This window comes from Trichechus manatus, unplaced genomic scaffold, assembly GCF_000243295.1.
Source record: "Trichechus manatus latirostris isolate Lorelei unplaced genomic scaffold, TriManLat1.0 scaffold00101, whole genome shotgun sequence".
Classification (NCBI taxonomy): Eukaryota; Metazoa; Chordata; class Mammalia; order Sirenia; family Trichechidae; genus Trichechus; species Trichechus manatus.
In genome coordinates, this window is record NW_004444037.1 from 10,493,108 (window position 1) to 10,516,216 (window position 23,109).

Consider the following 23,109-nt stretch of genomic DNA (forward strand, 5'->3'; position numbering starts at 1 on the left):
CTGACAGAGACTGGAGAAACCCTGAGAGTATGGTCCCCAGACACCCTTTTAGCACAGTAATGAAGTCACTCCTGAGGTTCACCGCTCAGCCAAAGATTAGATAGCCCCATAAACAAAACGAGACTAATGGGGCACAACAGTCCAGGGGCAAGGACTAGAAAGCAGGAGGGGACAGGAAAGTTGGTAATAGGGAACATAAGGTTGAGAAGGGATGGTGTTGACATGTCATGGGGTTGTAAGCCATTGTCATAAAACAATATGTGTACTAACTGTTTAAAGAGAAACTATTTGTTCTGTAAACCTTCATCTAAAGTACAATTAAAAAAAAAAGTCTGCTTTTTCTAGAATTTGAGGATTTTGTAAGTGGCCTCCTTCTCACGACCAATCATAAGAAACAGTGAAGCTGGCAATGCCTGGGGACACAGTAAGCACAGTCAGGCTTCAAGTAAAGTTGACCCAGCAGGTGGCAGCTACCAGACAGTACTCAGGACTCTGGAGGAGTTGCATCAATAGCAGTCACTTCTAAAGCTCTTATCATGTACCAGATACTGTTGTAAGTACTTTACGTGTGATGACTCTACCAATTTTCACAACAACCCAATGAAGTAGGTGCTATTATTATTCCTATTTTATTGAGGAAGAAACTGGCACACAGAGAGGCTAAATAATTTGCTAAAGATTGCACAGCTAGTGAACGGCAGAGCCAGAGTTTGAATCCAGCATTCCAGAGTCTAGCCTTCACTTTGCCATAATGAACAAAACAGAACGGCATGAATAGGCATTCAAAAAGACAAAAGGAGGAAGGAGCTGGAGAAAACTAAAGGGTCTGTTCAATTGATATAAGACAATTACATTATAAATAAGGTTTTTGTTTTTTTTAAAAAATATAAGAAGGAAACAGTTTAATCTGTTTAAAAATGGAAGGAAGCTCCAGGCTAGACCTTTAAACTAAAATTTAGTTTTAGAAATTTAAGTAAAAGTTTATGATTTTTTAGAAAAAATATGCATTTATTTTAGCAGGAAAAAAATGGTAGGAATTAGCCATCTCCTCTATCAAAGAGATAAAAAGAATTTAAATGGATTATTGTCTTTTCCTTCCTCTGAACCTCTCTGAGAATTTCTCACTTTATTTCTCAAGTTATAAAAATATGCTCATGTCTCAAGGCTGTTACTAGACAATTGGTACTTGGGACAGGGTTTCTATCTGATCTAAGAGGTAGCACCATTCAGCGGTCAGCACTAAGGAGCTGAATTCCAAGTCTGGCTAGCAACAAAGGATATTTAGAGGGCAGTCACAAGCTCCAGTGTTCAGTACTAGAGCAGAGTCATTTGGGAGAATGAATGATGTGAAGGATGGAGAAGTGAAGCTATTTAGGGGCTATTTCTCTCAAGTCTGGATTGATAGGAACGACGTATGGTAAGACTTTTGGAAAGAGATCAGTGGGTCAATCTGACAATGACAGAAACCCATTCTTTCCATGTCCTATTAATTTTGAATCTGCTAGCTTCTTTTATAGAAAGAGCCACCACAGGACTTTTAGATGTTGATGGTATTAGAGTCTGGCATGTGGTAAGCACTCAGAAGATATTAGTCAGAAAAGAATACTAAAAAGGTGCTACCACTTCTTTCCCCTTTCTTTTTGCCCACCTCCCATGACCCCCACTCCCCTTCAAAAAAAAAATACCCAGACATAGGACAAGTGGTGAATTTATTCATTTATTTTAAAGCTCTTTTAAAAATAATAGCTTTATTATTTTTGGAAATATTATTAATATCTATTATTGTCTTAGGCTGGGTTCTCTATAGAAGCAAAACCAGGAAAGCGTATAAATATATGTATAGAGAGAGTTATATCAAAGAAACAGCTCACGTGATTGTAGAGGCTGGACTGTCCCAAGTCCGTGGATTAGGATAGAGGCTTCTCCTGATTCACGTAGCCGCAGGGGCTGGTGAACGCAAGATCAGCAAGTCAGAAAGCAGGGCTCCACTCATGGGTTAGGAAGATCGATGAATCCCAAGATTGGCAGATAAGCTGATAGCTCAAGTACCAAGAACTGGAGGGCAGACGAACATGAGGAAGCTGCAGGATCCAGAGGGAGCCAGAACGTCTGCTTATATTTGGATGCAGGCCACACCCTCAAGGAAACTCTCTTTCAACTGATTGGCTACTCACAGAATATTCAATCATGGGAGTGATCACATATAAACACTGAGAATCATGGCCCAGCCAAGCTGACACACAATCTTAACCATCACAATTGTTAAATTTCCACCAAGTGTCTATCAGTTTGTCTTACTGTAGTGGTTTGCATGTTGCTGTGATACTGGAAGCATTGCCACTGGTATTTCAAATACCATCAGGGTCACCCTTAGAGGACAGGTTTCAGTGGAGCTTCCAGACTAAGACAGTTTAGGAAGAAGGACCTGGCAGTCTACTTCTGAAAAAATTGTCCAGTGTAAACCTTATAAATAGCAGTGGAACATTGTCTGATATAGTGCCAGAAGATGAGCCCCTCAGGTAGGAAGGCACTCAAAATAAGACTGAGGAAAAGCTGCCTCCACAAAGTAGAGTTCACCTGAACGACATGGATGGAGTCAAGCTTTTGGGACCTTCATTTGCTGAGGTGGCAAGAGTCAAAATGGGAAGAAACAGCTGCAAACATCCATTAATAATAGAAATGTGCAATGTATGAAGTATGAATCTAGGAAAATTGGAAGTCATCAAAAATGAAACGGAACAAATAAAGATTGACATCCTAGGCATTAGTGAACTGAAACACACTGGTATTGGCCATTTTGAATCAGATAATCATATGGTCTACTATGCTGGGAATGACAAACTGAAGAAGAATGTCTTTATGTTCATCATCAAAAAGAACATTTCAAGATCTATCTAGAAGTACAATGCTGTCAGTGATAGGACAATATCCATACACCTACAAGGAAGACCAGTTAATACTATTATTCAAATTTACGCACCAACCACTGAGGCCAAAGTTGAAGAAATTGAAGATTTTTACCAACTTCTGCAGTCTGAAATTGATCAAACATGCAATCAAGATGCATTGATAATTAGTGGTGATTGGAAAGCGAAAGTTGGAAACAAAGAAGAAGGATTGGTAGTTGGAAAATACAGCCCTGGTGATAGAAATGACACTGGAGATCACATAATAGAATTTTGCAAGACCAACAACTTCTTCATTGCAAATACCTTTTCTCAACAACATAAATGACAACTATACATGTGGACCTTGTCAGATGGAATATACAGGAATCAAATCGATTACATCTGTGGAAAGAGACAATGGAGAAAACTCAATATCATCAGTCAGAATAAGGCCAAGGATCGACTGCCAAACAGACCATCAATTGCTCATATGCAATTTCAAGTTGAAGCTGAAGAAAATTAAACCAAGTCCACGAGAGCCAGAATACGACTTTGAGTATATCCCACCTGAATTTAGAGACCATCTCAAGAATAGATTTGACACATTGAACACTAATGACCGAAAACCAAACAAGTTGTGGGAAGACATCATACATGAAGAAAGCAAAAGGTCATTAAAAAGATGAGAGAGAAATAAAAGACCAAAATGGATGTCAGAAGAGACTCTGAAACTTGCTATTGAACGTACAGTAGCTAAAGCAAATGGAAGGAATGATGAAGTAAAAGATCTGAAGATTTCAAAGGGCAGCTCAAGAAGACAAAGTATGAAATGTGCGAAGACCTGGAGTCAGGAAACCAAAAGGGAAGAACATGCTCAGCATTTCTCGAGCTGAAAGAACTGAAGAAAAAATTCAAGCCTCAAGTTGCAATATTGAAGGATTCTATGGGCAAAATATTGAATGACACAGGAAGCATCAAAAGCAGATAGAAGGAATACACAGAATCACTGTACCAAAAAGAATTGGTCGACATTCAGTCATTTCAGGAAGTAACATATGATCAAGAACTGATGGTATTGAAGGAAGAAGTCCCAGCTGCATTGACAAAAACCAAGGCTCCGGGATGGAATGCCAACTGAGATGTTTCAACAAATGGATGCAGCACTGGAGGTGCTCACTTGTCTATGCTAAGAAATTTGGAAGACAGCTACCTGGCCAACCTACTGGAAGAGATCCAAATTTGGGCCCGTTCCAAATAAACGTGATCCAACAGAATGTGGAAATTATCAAACAATATCATTAATATAACACGCAAGTAAAATTTTGCTGAAAATCATTCAAAAGGTGGAACTGCCAGAAATTCAAGCTAGGTTCAGAAGAGGACATGGAACAAGGGATATCATTGAGGATGTCAGATGGATCCTGGCTGAAAGTGGAGAATACCAGAAAGATGTTTACCTGTGTTTTATTGACTATGCAAAGGCATTTGACTATGTGGATGATAACAAATTATGGATAACATTTGAAGAATGGGAATTCCAGAACACTAAATTGTGCTCATGCGGAACTTGTACATAGACCAAGAGGCAATTGTTCGAACAGAGCAAGGGTAACTGTATGGTTTAAACTCAAGAAAGGTGTGCATCAGGGTTGCATCCTTTCACCATACTTATTCAATCTGTATGCTGAGCAATTAACACAAGAAGCTGAACTATATGATGGAGAATGTGTCATCAGGATTGGTGGAAGACTCATTAACAACCTGTGATATGCAGATGACGCAACCTTGCTTGCTGAAAGTGAAGAGGACTTGAAGCATTCACTGATGGAGGGCAAAGACTACAGCCTTCAGTATGGATTGCATGTCAACATAAAGAAAACAAAAATCCTCACAACTGGACCGATAAGCAACATGATGATAAACAGAGAAAAGATTGAAGTTGTCAAGGATTTCATTTTACTTCAATCCACAATCAACACCTATAGAAGCAGCAATCAGGAAATCAAAGGATGTATTGCACTGGACAAAATCTGCTGCAAAAGATCTCTTTAAAGTGTTAAAAAGCAAAGATGTCACTTTGAGAGCTAAAGTGTGCCTGACCCAAGCCATGATATTTTCAGTCACTTCATATGCATGCGAAAACTGGACAATGAATAAGGAAGACCAAAGAATTGACGCCTTTGAATTATGGTGTTGGCAATGAATTTTGAATACACCCTGGACTGCCAGAAGAACGAACAAGTCTGTCTTGGAAGAAATACAGCCAAAGTACTCCTTGGAAGTGAGGGTGGCGAGACTTCGTCTTAGGTACTTTGGACATGTTATCAGAAGGGACCAGTCCCTGGAGAAGGACATTATGTTCGGTAAAGTATCAGATCAGTGAAGAAGAGGAAGACCTCTGATAAGATGGATTGACAAAATGGCTGCAACAGTGGGCTCAAACATAACAATGATTGTGAGGATGTTGCAGGACCGGGCAGTGTTTCGTTCCGTTTTACATGGGGTCGCTATGAGTCCTAACTGACTTAACAGCACTGAGCAACAATAACAGCAAAAACGTTATTAAATTTAATCAATATAGTAAGGTAAAAGCAGAAAGCAAGAAGAAAATATCACCCCAAATTCTACTACCCAGAAAAAAACCATCTTTAATATGAGCTCAACGTACTTCCCACTTTCTTTTTGTATGTTAAGATAGAAGGAAAGATACATGATAAAAGTAATTTTATGAAAATAAAAATATCTCATGTTTTACTTCAATAAAATTATTAAATATAATTGTCCTGGATTTGAATAGAAGAAAAAGAATGGAGGTGAAATTGAAGGAATTTTTGAACTTCATACATACATATAATCAGAAGAGAGGTTTGCTCCTAAATATTTGCCTTTGTAGTAGACATTGAATGCTTTTGTCAGTTCCTGAGCATTTACCACCTTTCTTAACAGCACCCCAACTTCCTCTGGAGGGGTGGCCTTTTCACTTGGTTTTTAGTCTAACTTGAAGAGTAAACTTAGTAAATCTGGTGTCTGCCATTTCGTAATAAAGCTGAAGAAGTCCTTGGAGCTTCCTTATGTCACATTCTGTATAACGAGGGGGCAAACGCATAACTAAAACTCAGATATTCTCTCACATAACATTCAATATCATACAGGTCACACAAAACCCACTTTAAATTTAGAAATTAAGAGTCATCTATTTTTAAAAACTTATGACATATTATGCAGACGTAAGGAAAAATGAAATTCTGGATGAACCTTGAAAACATTATGTTAAGTGAAATAAGTCAGACACAAAAGGGCAAATACTGCAAGATCCTACCCATATGAACTATCTAGAATAGGCAAATACATAGAGATTAAAGTTTATTAGTATAAATAAATTAGGTAAATGATTTACATAAACAATTTTACTAGATAAAAATTCAGTAAAAACTGAAAACAAAGCAACAAATTATACTAACCGTACATCAAGTTAGTGATACATTGTTGTGTGCTGTTAGGTAAATTCTGATTTATAGAGTAGAACTGCTGCATAGGGTTTTCTAGGCTGTAATCTGTATGGGAGCCGATTGACAGATGTTTTTTCTCACAGAGTGGCTGGTGGGTTCAAACCACCAACCTTTCAGTTGGCAGCCAAGAGCTTAACCATTGTGCCACCAGGACTCCTTAGTAACATAACCACCAAAAATAGAAGAATTATCCCAACTGAATGTAGAATAAAATATTTTGATTGTACACCCTCAGTGGGATGTACTCTAAGTACAAAAAAAATTAGCAAAGTTTAAAGACTCATAAGTAACCTGATTATTAACAATAATATTAGGGTTGTGATTTTGAAACCATTTTTTGTATATTTTAGTAGAAGGCAAATAAGTATTTATGCTGTTGGGAACCAAAATTTTCAGCATAAGAGAGAATAACAAATATGAAAACAAGTAAGATAGAACTCTGTAATCTTAATTTTGAATCAGAAACATCAAGATAAACTCAGTATTTTTTCCTCCTTTAAAAATACATATCCATTGTCTCTGTCCGCTGAAAAGGCCTGGAAGAAGCAACAACCCAGAAGCAATGAGCACATCTAGTGCCCAGTTTCTGCCTAAATTCTTGAAGAATTCTTTTATAAGCTCAATAACAAACGGTATGTATTTTGATATCCATCATTTTGATATAATGGAATATGGCTGCCCTCTTCATGAAAAGATTCATTTATTTCATTTCAGGAAAAACTTTTCCGTCTTTCAGAACTTTTCCGTCTTTCAGAACTTTCCCATTTTTTTGGATTCTTGGATTCTGACACCATGCTTTTGTTGGGTTGTCATTATCTTCTTGCATGTACATCTTCTTTATATGTACTCATAATGATTATCCCAAGTCTTTTCCATTTTTAATTTACTTCTTACTTCTAATTTTTTTTGCATTCAATTAATATATTTAGTTTTATTGTCTCCATTTTTCTTTTATTCCAATATTTTATCCTTTAGCTCTTATTTTATTAAACTCATTTTCTTATTGTTTTCCTATAATGCATAGCACTTAATGAAATTTTTTTTTTCTGTTTCTGGGTGTCTTAGTTACCTAGTGCTGCTATAACAAAAATATCACAAGTGGATGGTTTTAACAACAGAAAGTTATTCTCTCATGGTTTAGGAGGCTAGAAGTTTGAATCCAGGGAATCAGCTCCAGGGGAGGGCTTTTTTTCTCTGTTGGCTCTGGCGGAAGGTCTTTGTCATCAATCTTCCCCTAGTCTAGGAGCTTCTCAGCACAGGGACCCCAGGTCCAAAGGACATGCTTCACTCTCAGCTCTTCTTGCTTGGTGGTAATGAGGTCCCTCTCTCTCTGCTCACTTCTGTCTTTTATACCTCGAAGAGATTGACACAAGATACAACCTAATCCTGTAAATTGAGTCCTGCCTCAGTAGCATAACTGCCTCTAACCCTGCTTCATTAATATCATAGAGGTTAGGATTTACAACACATAGGATAATCACATCAGGTCACAAAATGGTAAACAACCACACAATACTGGGAATCATAGCCTAGACAAGATGATACAAATTTTGGGGGGGCACAGTTCAATCCATAACACTGGGTTACGTTTTCTTTCTTATTTTTTTTAAGTCAATCTGTTGTTCCTCTTCGTTTTAATCAATCATATAGTGGATAAGTGTGTAACTATCAAAAATAATGCTGTGGGAGACTACATACTGATATGTAGAAATGTTCAAGACATTTACTGAATAATCAGGCTACCAAACAGTATGTGCAAAGTTAAATTTGTCTATCTGTCTGTCTGTCTACCTATCTATCATCTATCTATAATGCATTGTAATGCTGTATATATGTATACTGCATATTATGTAATAATATGTAAAAAGGAATGTATAATGTATTATATCTTTTCATAGAGAAGAGAAGAGATATAACACATTGTATTCCGAATGCAGAAATTATCAAACAATTTCATTAATATCAATGCAAGTAAAATTTTGCTGAAGATCATTCAAAAGTGTCTGCAGCGGGATATCAACAGGGAACTGCTAGAAATTCAAACCAGATTCAGAAGAGGACATGGAACCAAGGATATCATTGCTGATGCCAGAGGGATCCTGGCTGAAAGCAGAGAATACCGGAAAAATGTTTACCTGTGTTTTATTGACTATGCAAAGGCATTCAACTGTGTGAATCATAACAAATTATGGATAATATTGTGAAGAATGAGAATTCCAGAACACTTAATTGTGCTCATGAGAAACCTGAACATAGATCAAGAGGCAGTTGTTCGAACAGAACAAGGGGATACTGTGTGATTTAAAGTCAGGAAAGGTGTGTGTCAGGGTTGTATCTTTTCATCATGCTTGTTCGGTCTGTATGCTGAGCAAATAATCTGAGAAGGTGGACTATCTGAAGAAGAAGAAGGCATCAGGATTGGAGGAAAACTCATTAACAACCTGCAATATGCAGATGACACAACCTTACTTGCTTAAAGTGAAGAGGACGTGAAGCATTCACTAACGAAGTTCAAAGACTACAGTCTTCAGTGTGGGTTGCATGTCAACATAAAGAAAACAAAAACCCTTACAACTGGACTGATAAGCAACATGATGATAAATGGAGAAAAGATTGAAGTTGTCAAGAATTTCATTTTACTTGGATCCACAATCAGCACACGTGGAAACAGCAGTCGGGAAATTAAAAGATGCATTGCATGGGGGCAAATCTGCTGCAAAAGACCTCTTTCAAGTGTTGAAAAGTAAAGATGTCATCTTGAAGACTAAGGTGCGCCTGACCCAAGCCATGGTGTTTTCAATTGCCTTATATGCATGCAAAAGCTGGACAATGAATAAGGAAGACTGAAGAAGAATTGATGCCTTTGAATTGTGGCGTTTGCGAAGAATATTGAATATACCATGGACTGCCAAAAGAAGGAACAAATCTGTCTTGGAAGAAGTACAACCAGATGCTCCTTAGAAGCAAGGATGGCGAGACTGTGTCTCACATACTTTGGATAAGTTATTAGGAGGGGTCAGTCCCTGGAGAAGTATATCATGCTTGGTAAAGTGAGGGTGAGCAAAAAAGAGGAAGACCTTCAATGAGCTGGATTGACACAGCGGCTGCAATAATGGGCTCAAGCATAACAATGATTGTGAGGATGGCGCAGGACCGGGCAGTGTTTCGTTCTGTTGTATGTAGGGTTACTATGAGTGGGAACTGGCTCGATGGCACCTAACAATAACAACAGCAACATAGCTTTTCATAGCAGTATATCTGCCCCATTGACTGTCATACACTCTCCATTTGAGTCTGGGGAAGCCGTGCTAATTTTGACTCTGCTTCTTTGCTGTCCCACCTCTGTACATTTATCCCCATGTTTAAGCTTCCCATGTTTCTCTTTTTTGGCTTTATTATCCCAGAGCATTTTATTCCAATTACTTCCATAACATCTATTGGGCAACAGATTTATCATCTCCATCCTAACAGGAAAAAGGCAGGGAGTGGAGATGCTTCAGAATTTTCATGTCTGAAGGCCAGGTTTCATACCAAGTCCAATTTTCTGTCATTTGATGAATGAGCTGACATTAATATTTACAATACTTGGTAACAAGTAGAAGAAAGTATGCCAAAGGTTCCTGTTAATATCTTCTTGATAGAGAAGAAAAGTTTTTCTTAATGCACAAAAAATGTACAATTTGACCAAATTCCTGTTATCTGTTATTAGTAGATAGATAGGTGTGGACTCATCGGCACCTAACAACAACAACATTCTTAGTAGAGATGTAGTATAGTCACTAACTCCCTTCACATCAAGGACTCAAAGTGACTGATTCACAGTGGCCTGGTCTTGCTGTGGACACTATAATCTAGGTGCAGATATGAGGCAGTGACCATTTCAGCACAGCAGTTGACACACTGGCATTAGACCACGTTTTCTCCGCTGGCTCATCCTTGGGAGAGGAGTGATGGCTTACAGGCGCAGGGCAGGGGCTCCCACCAGTCCTGAGCTTTGGCAGTCTCCCTGGAGAAACATGTGAGTCTCTAAGCTGGAGTAGAAACGCAGAGTGCAGACACATCTGGTTTCCCTGGAGAAGCACTACTTTTCTGGAATGTTTGAACAGGCCAACAAAGCCAGGGATTCTTATGTGTTTGATTATCTCTGCTTCTGACATGTTAAAGTCATAAAAAACAGGAGACTGAATTGTAAGCCCCGACTACTCTTAAACTGGTCACCTCTAGTTCTTACCCAATGCTACAGAACAATCCTGGGGACTGCTGCTCAAACATCCCTATGTGGAGAGATATCAAGGTTCCCGGTAGGGAAGACTTTGTGCAATCATTGGACACACTCCTGGGCAGAGCTGGCTTAATAAGCATGCCAACTGGGCTGTTGCACAGGGTCCATATTTTAATTCTCTGACATTGCCTTCTTGCAATTATTAATACTTTTTTTAACAAGGAGCCCCCCATTTTCATTTTGTGCTGAGCCCCTGAAATTATGTATCCCATCCTACTCCTGGGCTTTACTGTGATTGGACCAACTTCACGCCGTATCTGCATTTGAACTAATCACAGTGCCCAGGCAATGCTGATTGCCATTGGCCAGTTAGGGCCCATGTCTGGAGCTGGGGATAGAAAAAATGCTCCCCAAACATCATGCTACTATTCAGTCAAGGGTGGGTACAGTTGATGCGAAGATGCAACCAACGAGAATTATTCCAAATCCCGCCCTTTTTTTTTTTAATTGAGTGGTTGGTTATTTTTTTACTTACTGTTATTTATTTTTCCATTCTTACATTGATTTGTAGTCAGACAAAGGTTATGTTTGTGAAAAAAAGAGCAATACTCTATCTTATTCATATTCCAAAAAATACTAGAAATTCATTTTAAATATTTTCTTTTGAGTAGAGCATGTCCTTAAAATTTTATTCCCTGTAAAACTTTCGTTTGTAGATTTAGATAGTAAAAAGGTAAACATCAGCTCAGCTTGAGTCTGACGTATTACAGATTTCAAGTTTAGAGAGTTCTGAGGTAGAGAGGGTTATCTGAATAAGCATGAGGGAAATGGTGGTTCAGCGGTGGAATTCTCATCTTCCATGTACGAGACAAAGTTCGACTCCTGGTCAATGCACGTCATGCGCAGCCACCACCCATGTCAGTGGAGGTTTGCGTGTTGCCTATGAGTTGGAATCGACTCGACGGCAATGGGTTTTTTCCAGGTTTTATGGATTACAATAGTCTGATACATAATCCAGCAGGGGGATGGTGCAGGACCAAGCAGCGTTTCATTCTGTGGTGCATGGGGTCAGGGGCCGACTCCACAGCAGCTAACAACAGCATCTGGATAAGCGTAATTACATTGAGAATCACTGTACCTAGCTAGTACAATCCAAATCTTAGTTGCTGGTCTGCCGTCAGCTGTAATGTGTGTTCCTTCAGCGCTTGAACTTTGACTTACTAAATCTGAAATGGGATTTCCAATAAAACTGCACAAAGCTGGAAAGTCCATGGAAATCTCATTGCCTTCACGAGAAGCTAAGTTTAAAACTAACCAGACTGACGTAGTGATTTTACAATAAACCCTATCCTCAATGATTGTTCCACTAGATAATTTCTTAATCTCTCATCATTATAGAATTTATTTTTACCATTGTTGGCGTAAAAAGCAAGTGATTTTCATATGTATTAAAGTACATTTTGGCTAAATAAATAAAATGTGGTCTAATTTAAAATTCCTTTTTTTTAATTCCATAGCACCAAGCCCAGTCTTTATTTAATAAGTAGTGACTTGATAAAAGTTTTCTTAATAAATAGCTAATGTTTTTAAGCTTAGTTTTTTTTTTTAATATAGTACCAAGCATTGTTTTATTTAACAAATAAGCAAAACTGATGAATGAAAATTTGAATTTAGATGATATATAAATTTTTGTTCTTAGGTGCCATCGAGTCGGTTCCAACTCACAGCAACCCTTGTACAACAGAATGAAATGCTGTGCAGCTCTGTGCTCTCCTCACCATCTTTGCTATGTTTGAGCCCATTGTTGCAGCCACTGTGTCAGTCAATATCATTGAGGGTTTTCCTCTTTTTCGCTGATCCTCTACTTTACAAAGCATGATGTCCACCACTTGTCTTGTCAGTTTGGATTTATAAATTAGTGGATAATTTATATTTTCACTCCTCAAATGGATTCATCATGGAATCCAGAGGAAAGAGGCGGAATGAAAATTAAATGTCTCTGCCTCAATTTTCTTATCTATGTAACACAGACACAAATACATCTCCCACCTAGTTCACAGTGGCTCCTTGAGATAACAATAATAATAGCAAAAACATTTATAGCTTATACCAAGTATTAGGCATTATGCAAACATACTCATTTAATCCTCACAATAACCCTATAACAAGATATTATTATTATCCCATTTTACAGATGGGAAAACTGATGCAAGGAGAAATTAGTAACTTGCCCAAGGTCACTAGAGTAGTAAAGGCAGTATTGGAATTCAACTGTGGAACCACTATGCTATGTATGGAAAAGGTGTTTTACAAACTCAAAAGTACCATATAAATATGAATTATTGTTATTATTCCATCCTTCATAATTCTAGGATAGATGATTCAATAGGGATGGGATATAATTCTTTTCAGTATTCTCTCCGTTTATTATGATGTTGCTTATTGGTTCAGTTGTGAGGATTTTTGTTTTATGTTGAGGTGTTATCCACACTGAAGGCTGTAGTCTTTCATCGTCATCAGTAAAAATGCTCCTTAGAAGTGAGAATGGTGAGACTTCATCTCTCTTACTTTGGACATGTTATCAGGAGGACCCAATTCCTGGAGACGGACGTCATGCTTGGTAAACTAGAGGGTCAGTGAAAAAGAGGAAGACCCTCAACGAGATGGACTGACACAGTGGCTGCAATAATGGGTTCAAACAGAGCAACGTTCTGTTTGTATACATAAGGTCACTATGAGTCCGAACTGACTTGATGGCACCTAACGATAATAACAACATAATTTTTTAAAAATTAATAAAAAATGATTGACACGATGTTATAGCTGAAATGTTATAATTTACTTAGTTCTATAGAATGTGAATAACTGATTTACAATAAAATATTGACCCCTCACTGTGTTAGAGCATTGCCACAGTAAATATTTGTTGAATGAATGAATTCTATCAGGTATGAGCCTTTAGCTACCATTTAAACATTTCGGAACCAAGTAGTGTGTGTGTGTGTGTGTGTGTGTGTGTGTGTATGTGTGTATGTGTATGAGTGTGTGTGTAAGGATAGGAAAGAATGACTTAGATTATATACATGTAGGATGTGAAAGCTTGAAGCTTGGCAAAAGACTTCACCAAGAGATTTAGGATTGCATAAAAAAGTTAAATCTAGATTATATGCAATAATATAGAAAATACTAAACCCCAGACCTCATGCTTCTCCTGGCAAGAGTGGCTTAGTTTTTACTTAACTCTCATAGTTTACATAGCATTACGCTAGATACTTAATTTTTTTTGCATAAATTAGCAAGACATTGGCTTACCTTTCTAAATATGTCTGTAAAGACTTTTACAAATGTCCGAACTGACTCATTAAAAAAAAAAATGTGTCTTTTGTTTTCTTTCTCCTTGATTTTTTCTTATGAGAAATAAAATAGTTACCATGTTTTGGTTTGAAGAACACAGTTAAGACGTTAGGGTCTTCATAGAGGGACCCTGTCTTTAGCTTTCTGTTCCCACTTATCTCACTGTAACTCTTACTGATCTTCTTCCTAAGTACATGATATCCTTTCAAATTGGTTTGCCCCAGAAATTATTCTGGCAAAACGTTTCTTTTTTGTCTAAATTATCTAGAATAGAGAATGACCTTCATTATTCCTCTCTGCCGATGCAGTCTTGACCTGGATTGCCTTCATGGTACAGCCAGGAATAGACACTTAACATTCCAAATCCGATTGGTCGCTTAGTGAGGACTGATAACCTATTTTTAATGGCATAGTCATTGTTTTCTTTGAGAAGGGTTAGTTTTCACCAATCTCAGAGAAGCAAGCAGCTCTATTGTTAGAATCCAAATAGATTCATCAAAATATTTTACAACGAATGAAGTAAATTTACAATGCTAATGTGGGATAGTACTTTTGACAGCATGATACAGTGGAAGGAGAATGGGCCATGAAATCAGGAAGACCCGGCTTCCATTCTAACTCTATTATTTATCATTCGTGTAACCTTAAATACTTTCTTACCCTATCTTATCTGTCTTATCATCTGTGAAATGGGAATAAAGAGAGCTATATTCTAGGATTATAGGGAGGATTAAATAAGGTGCTATGTATAAAGTGACTAGCAAACATCTGACCTATATAGCATTAAAAAATCTCTTATCTGTTCCCTAATCTTTAACTTGTTTCATTTCACTATATGAACAATAAATAGAATTGAAACTTAAAATATCTTTCATATATAGAGCCAACTTGAATAGATATTAATGGTTTATTTTGGCTTTTAGTGTGAAGTAAACTTTTCTCATTGTATCTTCTCTCTCAATCCTATATTTTCTTCTTGCTGAAGGTACCTGCACTGCTCAGCTAGAATCAGTTGAACATCAGCTATATGAAGGCATTGCCCTCTGTGATTTACCCGCATTGTCAAATCTAATCCTCACAACCCTATGATTGACATTTTTATTCTTTCCACTTTACAAGTTAGGCGGCTTCAAGATGTTAAGTAACTTCCCCAAGACCACACAGCCTTGTGAAGTGGTTAAAAAAAAAAAAAATTTGCTGTCGAGTGGATTCCAGCTTATGGGGACCCCATGTGGGTCAGAGTAGAGCTGTGCTCAGAAGTAGATCGATCTCCAGACCATTCTTCTGAAGTGCCTCTGGGTGGACTCAAAGTCCAACCTTTCAGTTATAGCTGAGCACATTAACCATTTGCACCACCTAGGGGCACCTTGTGGGTGGTAGAGCCAGAGTCTGGACCAGGCTCAATGCAGCCTCTCGGCTTCGGTGTCTCAGTCCTCCAGTAGCTAGCTTTTACTGAACTCTGATAGTTTACAGAGTTTCCTCCTACTCTTGTTAGTTGCAACTACTATTTTTTACCCCTGCCCCTCTCTGTTGTGTTTGCAGCACTCTAGTATGCAGGTGCTCATTCCTATTCTTCACTCTCCAGCCTTTATCACTTGTAAATACAGTCCTTGGGTGGTGCAAACAGTTAACTGCTCCACCACTAACCAAAATGTTGGCAGTTTGAATCCACCCAGAGGTGCCTTGGAAGAAAAGCCTGGCAATTTGCTTCGGAAAGGTCACAGCCTTGAAAACCCTATGGAGCAGTTCTACTCTGAAACACATGGGGTCACCACGAATTGGAATCCATCGATGGCAACTGGTGTTTTTAACCTCTTCACAAGACTGTGTGGTTTTAGGAAATTTAACATCTTGAATTGATTGGATGGCAACTTTTTTTTTTTTTTAATGGTGGAGACTCATGCTAAAAACAATTGAACAGAAGTATAGGCTTTTGGAACGTAGGGAGGGTGGCCCTTCCACCTTTATTTTAATGGCTGCACTATTGTCCAGAGGAGAGCCCAAGAATGGAATTCAGGTGGTGGCGGGAAGAGGCTGGGATGGCCTCCTATGCCGTGGTAAATTCTAAGGAACAGGTTATTGAAAACAATAGACAGTAGCAATATTTCACCATTAGCATTAGTGCCCTCAAGTCTCAGACATCCTGACTGTTTCATATCTACCTCATATTGTTCAATAAGAAATATTTTAGTGGGAAGAGTTTATCTCGTCTAATCTCCCTATTCATTCAACGAATAACTATTGAGTGTCAGTTATCTGGAATTCCAGTGATGTTCTAGTGACAAGGCAAAGTCCCTGCTTTCATGAGGGAGGATGCTGAGAACAAAGAAGTAAACCAGAAAGTATCAGGTAGTGTTAATACTATAATGAAAATAAAACAGAATGATGTCATAAAGAGACCCAGGAGCACTTTGGATGGGATGCTTATGGGGATCCTTGCCGTCCCTGGAGAAGGCTGGCTTTCTGAAGCAGACTTCAGCTGTGGCTCCCTGTCCCTGCAGGGCAATTTAGCTGCAGTGATTGACCTAGTGGAGGGAAGGGAATTGCTTCCCTTGGATGCTCCCATTTGATGGCTGTGAATCCTCAATAAATATGAAATGATGACAATGTAATATTGTAATAGGAACCATGAAGACAGGATGCAGTAGGCAAACTGAGCATGAATTCAAGTTTAGAAAAGTAAAAAGTCTGAGTCAAGTTGCTTCTTGGCAATGCGTTTTATAATGTTCATGCTGTTTGAATGTTTAGTTCTGGTATGTTTAGTTCTAAGAAATAGAGGAGGAATTCACTTTTAAACTAATAGACCTTAGTCCACTCTTGACAAGAATAGATTTATTGTGATGTTGTAGTTGTTAGCTGTCATCAAGTCAGCCCCCATGATTGAACCATTGGGAGCCATAGAGTTTTTATTGGCTAATTTTCAGAAGTAGGTTACCAGACCTTTCTTCCTAGTCTGTCTTAGTCTGGAAGATCTGTTGAAACCTGTTCAGCATCCTAGCAACACGCAAACCTCCACTCACAAGACAGGTGCTCCGCATGAGGTGCATTGACAGGGAATTGAACCCGAGTCTCCCATGTGGAAGGAGAGAAATTTACCACTGAACCATCAATGCCCCTATATTGTGATTTTTTTTAAAAAGACAAACCAAAAGCTAGTTGCTGACAAATCTAGTCTGACTTGTGGCGACCCCATGTGTACAGAGTAGAACTAAACTCTGTCGAGTTTTCAATGGCTGTGATCTTTTCGGAAGCAGATTGCTGAGTTCTTCCGTGGTGCCTTTGGATGAGTTTGAAGTGCCAACCTTTATGGCGGCTGATGGCTTGATCATTTGTGTCACCAGGAACTCCTATTGTGATGTTAGTTTCCCCTTAAAGAGATATATCTACTTCTTTGGTTTTCGCTGAGCATTAGGATTATGACGAGGAGCCCTGGCGGGGCAAACAGTTAAGTGATTGACTGCTAACCAAAAGGTTAGCAGTTGAAACCTACCCAGTGGCTCCACGGGAGAAGGACCTGGTGATCTGCTTCTATAAAGATTGCAGCCAAGAAAACACTAAGTGGCAGTTATGCTGTGTCACATGCGGTTGCTGTGAGCTGGAATTGACTCAACGGCACCCAACAACGATAGGATTCTGACTTTGTGTATCAATGCCAGACACATTATCTACCTATCTATCTGTATTTATGTGTTTGTTTTCTGTCTCCACCCACTAGACAGAAACTCCACGACGGCAGAGATTTTGTTTTGCTTAGTATCGTGTACTCAGCACCTAGAGCAGTGCCTGGTACATAGTAGGTGCTTAATAAGTACTTGTTGAATGATAAGTCAGGAAGGCCCCACCTGACTCCATGCAACTCATGAGTCCCGCTCATATTAGTGGTATAAACACAGATGAGAAGACGTCTTTAACTGCAATTATGGGGCAGGTGTTGGTGGGAAGAGACTTGGAGTTGGGATGGGATGACCTGAGTTGAATTCCAGCTTAGCCATTAACTAGCTGTGTGAACGTTGGGGGAATCTCTTAACCTTGTTTCTTCAGCTGTGAAAGAGATAATAACTTTCAGGGAGGGCTAAACGAGCCAACATATGTGAAAGGACTGAGAACAATGCCAAGAGAGTTACAGTTGCTCAGTAAATATTGAGGACAAAAATAGGCAGACGAAAGTGGTGAATGTGAGAAAGTTCAGAATAGTGAAAGAAGAAAAAGGCTAGAATTTAAACTAAAGAGGTGGTAATAAATGATATGATATCGGAAGCAACAACGAAATTAATGACAGAGTAGATGAGAGGAATAAACAAGGAAAACTTGTGAAGAAAAACCTTGCCATAAACTTTCTCCCCAAACCCCTGAATAGGCTGTATATAAAGAACTCTCCCTTCACGACCCTATAGAAGTCTCTGAATCTGGAAGTGAGACACTCAAATGCAGAAGCCTCCACAGGCAAATTCTTGAGTTAAAATGAGTCCATTTAGGTAAATCAGGGCAAACCAACTATCATTCTGATAGAATATTGCCTCTGGATGCAATGAAATCCTTAGTAGGAGCTCTTCAATTAAGCGCGGGATTGTGTTTAGGAAGTAAGAAAGATCACTGAGGTTACTTGTTAGAAAATTGGACAAAAGGTAGCAAAATACTTTAGAAAGTTGATTTTTCATTTGAGAAGTCCTTCTCTGTCAAATAATGCTATTATGTGATATCAGTGTGATTCAGTTATTGCTGTGCTTTTATTTAAAAAGTGGTTTTCTATTTGATTTTAATTTTTATGAAAGAATTCACTGTTGAAATGAATTGCATGCAAGTCAAAATCAAAATAAAAAACAAATAATATACTGGACTGAGTGAAAGTAGGATCATTTGTAAGTAACAGATGGTAGAGAATGTGAGTGTTGTAAAAACCACGAATGTGAAAACTCAGTGTAGAAATGTGTAGTAAATGAATCAGTACCTTTTTTTTCTGAACTACTACCAAGATGCCTTACTAAATAAGAATGACTCTGTGTATTCTCGCTTTAAGATGAGCTATTTAGGACCTTTGATTGAGTTTACATTTATTTAGAAAAGTTAAGCATGTATCCTTAACTTATTTTTACATTTACAAATTATCATAAGTAAGAATTTTTAACTTTACATTATCTAATCCCAGAAATAGACAAAAAAGAATTGATCATAATTTCCAAATGAACATAAGGAAAATTCCTACAACAGACCCGTATTTCCTCTCTAATTCTTATTAGCAGTGTGATATGAATACAGGAAGACCGAGATTGATCTAGAAAACTGTTGAGTCTGGTTAAGAAAAAAATAATAATCAATAATCCAACTCCTCAATTCCAGGCAGTGCTTTGTTTTTCATATTTTAATTTTTTTAAAAAATTGTAACCTGTCTTCTAATCTATACATACCCTGAAAATGTGTTATTAAATCAGTGAATGTCTTACTAGCAATGATGTTTAAGAATTGAAGCACTAGTAAGAATAAGTATTTCTGTTTCACCAGACCTTTTTTCCCTTTCTGATCTATTTCTAAATTCACTTCCCCACTCCCTCAATTGAAGTAGCTGTTATTTAAGAAAAAGCACATTGAATAATGATGTCTATAAGAACACTATAGTTAATTACATCCTTTGTATTTTTTACATATTCTTACATAGCAATCCTGAGCTTTAATTCTATTAGACTCACTGCTAAGTTCTCAGGAAAGAAAAATAAACTGCCCCCCTGCCCCTTTCCTCCACCACATGAAAACCGAGCTAGATGGAGCAGCAACAATAAATGACTCCATTTCCAAAAGCGTCCCTCCCCTTCCCCACAAAGATGTAGGGGACTTACATCTTCGCATGACTTCCCATGGTGCACAGCATGTAGCTGGCTTATGAAAACTCATTGTCCCTGGTGAGAATGTGCAAAAATACAGTACTAGAATTTCACGTTTCAAAGACAATGGGACATTATAGGAAAAAATAATATTTGACGCACACATTGAGACAGGAGGGATAATAGGAAATTGACACAATTACTTGACTATGGAAGGTTATGAAGTCAGGAGTCAGAGTTTGTTGGCTATTAGCAGATTCTCAGCTAAGTTCGTTGAACTCACTGCCAGAATTGAGTTTTTCCGTCTTTCATTGCCACATGCAATAATGAGTCTAGGCCTTTGTAGTGTATTTTTCTCTACCAGCAGTACCTTTTCTTTTTTTTTCTCTCTTCTGCCAATCCAGACCTTATCTCTCTCAGCTGCCAAAATGAGTTCTTCCTCTTCAATGAATCTTCCCTAATCATTCACCCTACATTAACTTCTTGCTCTTCTGAATTCCGTAAGCATTTGCTTTGCTTTTCACAGCTACGGGGTAGTGGGAGGAATGTTGACCTAAGAGGTTGAGGACCTAAGAATCAGTCCCCGTTGTTACTGACTGTGTGTCCTTCTGCAAATCACTTTTTTTCTGTCTGTCTACCTATATATTAATCTGTCCATCTATCCATTCGTCCATTCAGCCATCCATCCATCCACCCACAACAAAAGCCCCAGTTTCTTCACTTAAAATGAAAGAATATGCATTATATTATTAGGATTGAATTTTACAACATATATGACAGTGCTTTGGAAAACTGTAGACCAGTATACAAATATAAGACATTATTGTTTATGGTTATACCAGTTATCTTGATACACATTTTTAAGGTTTCATACTACTGTTTTATCATTTCCTGAGTGTAGGTTCTCTTCCCAAGGGAATTAACTATTAGAATTAACTAATTAATTATCTAATTAATAATTAACTAATAACTAATATCTTTTTTCTTTTGTACAACTCACACTGCCATGAACATAGTACAGCCAATCAAAATATGATTTCCTTCTCTATCTTGATTTTTCAAATGATCTGTCAATATTCAGTGTTTTCTTCAGCTGTATGAGTGGAATGAAACTTTTGCTCATCTAATTGTTTCAAACATCGTCTACTATAAAGTGTATAAACCCAAAGGCTGATAACCTCTAAAGAAAATAATGTAAGATAAAACAAATTATAAAGTGTGGTCAGTATATGTGTGTGTACTATGTATTAATATAAATTCCAAAAACAAAACAAAAACAAAAACAAACGCATTGCTGTCGAGTCGATTCTGACTCATAGCGACCCTATGGGAAAGAGTAGAACTGCCCCACAGGGTTTATCAAGGAGTGGCTGGTGGATTTGAACTGCCCACCTTTCAGATAGCAGCTGAATGCTTAACCACTGCGCCACCAGAGCTCCATAATTGTGTTATGGCACTGTATGTTTCCTGGCCTTTTCTTTTCACAGGATGTTAGAAATTGTCTCCTTTAAGAACTGTTTTTAACATAATAACCCTTCTCCCTGTAGCCTAGGACGTCTCCAAATGGAGGTTACTCAGAAGACAAAGCTTTCATGCCTGGAATTTCCACATAATAGCTAAGCAAGCCTTGGTAGTTATCTTATCTTTTCTGAAATTGCGTTTCCTCATATATGAAATAGATATGATATCTCGCCGCCTGTTTTGGTGCCTGGCAGAAGATTGGTGCTCAATACATGTTTTCTTGGGACTGAAGTTTATGCAGATTATGTCATATTTTTCATGGAGAAAAATTTACTTTTAAACAAGCTTCTCTGCTTGTAGTATAGTGCACATAATTGTGTCCTTTTGAAGTCCATTGTCTATACCATTCTCTCTACCTGGAATGCCCACCCACACTGAAATTGTTTTAACTTACCTGATTACACTATTTGAGTGTCATCTTTCTGCAGCTTTCTCCAAATAGCCTCAGTTAGCCCCAGTCACTACCATACTCCCCCAGCCCTAGCATTTATGTGACGCTGACTTCATGTATGTGGTTGTTGTGTGCCATTGAGTTGATTTCAATACCTACAGACCCCACATGACAGAGAAGAACTTCCCTATAGAGTTTCCTAGACTGTAGCAGATTGCCAGGGCTTTCTCCTGAGGAGCCGCTGGTTGAATCTGAACTGCCAACCTTTCTGTTAGCAGCCAAATTTGTGCATATATATTCATGTGTATATATGTTTATTTGTGATCTGTCTGCATATTTTTATTTAGATTTTTCTTCCTTTCTAATTCCTTCCTTTCCTACTTTGTATTTTGAAAACTTCCAAACGTCTTTGGAAATTCCAATGTCTTTGGTTGCCTTTGAAATCTGAACCCATGTTTTGATTATACCCCTCTGAGCTCAGCACATTTTGAATGATCAGTAGATATTATCTAACAATGGGGAGCTGTGTCTTTTCATGAAGTGTGATCTACAACCTAGTTGTTGGTAATAGGCTTCCTACAGGGCTTGGGAGGTTTTCAGAAAGTTTGAAAGAAAAGTAAGATTGGGAAGTGTGCTTACGAGGAGACCTAGAAAAGACAATGTGAGGATCAGAAGTAAAGACTGAAGTGATGCTATCTGAATGAATGAAGCTTTCTATTTAGAAATACTTCGATGATAAGGATTCTTCAAAATTTTGGTTTTTAGTACAAATTGAAGAGTTAGTTTGACTATTTTAACAGAGATGCAGCTTTATCTTTTAAAATTATTTTTATTAAAATGGAGTTAGTGTTATGTTTGGAGAGGTTTTTCCCTCTATTTCTTTGAGTGAGAATTACATTGTGGTTGGAAGAAACGTTCCCATTTTTGTTGAACTTCTTTCCTTTTTTACTTTCTTTTTCCTCAAAAAAAAAAGAATCCATGCTTCCACTGCATTTCCAAAGCCTGAAGATTCTGCTTTTAAATAGTAGCAACAATAACAAAATTTTAATATCTTCTTTTTACAAAAGTAATAGATCTTTATTTAGACCAGTAAAAAAAAAACAGAGAAATGAAAACAGAAAAATATAAGTCACCTAAAATCCAGTCATCTGGACCCATGTTAACATTTTGGTTTATACAAGATCAATCATGTAAATTTCTGGAATGGAAGAGAAGGAAAGACTGTAGACATCGTGGTGCCCAGGAGAAGAGATGGTTACGAAAGAAAATGAAGAGGGGGCTCTGAGCTGATCTAAACTGTTGACATAGGAAGGATTGGAAAATCTTGTACGAATGTGTGATTTTTAAAACAGGATTGCTGCATACAAATTGTTTCATGACTTGCTATTTTTATTTACTATATTATGAG

At 37.9% G+C, this 23,109-nt stretch overlaps 1 protein-coding gene across 1 annotated transcript in view; it reads left to right on the forward strand.

Annotated features, from left to right (window-relative positions):
• The window catches only part of CORIN (corin, serine peptidase), a 190,079-nt gene that overhangs the window by 48,745 nt on the left and 118,225 nt on the right, over positions 1–23,109 (forward strand). The gene's annotated exons all lie outside the window — the stretch shown is intronic.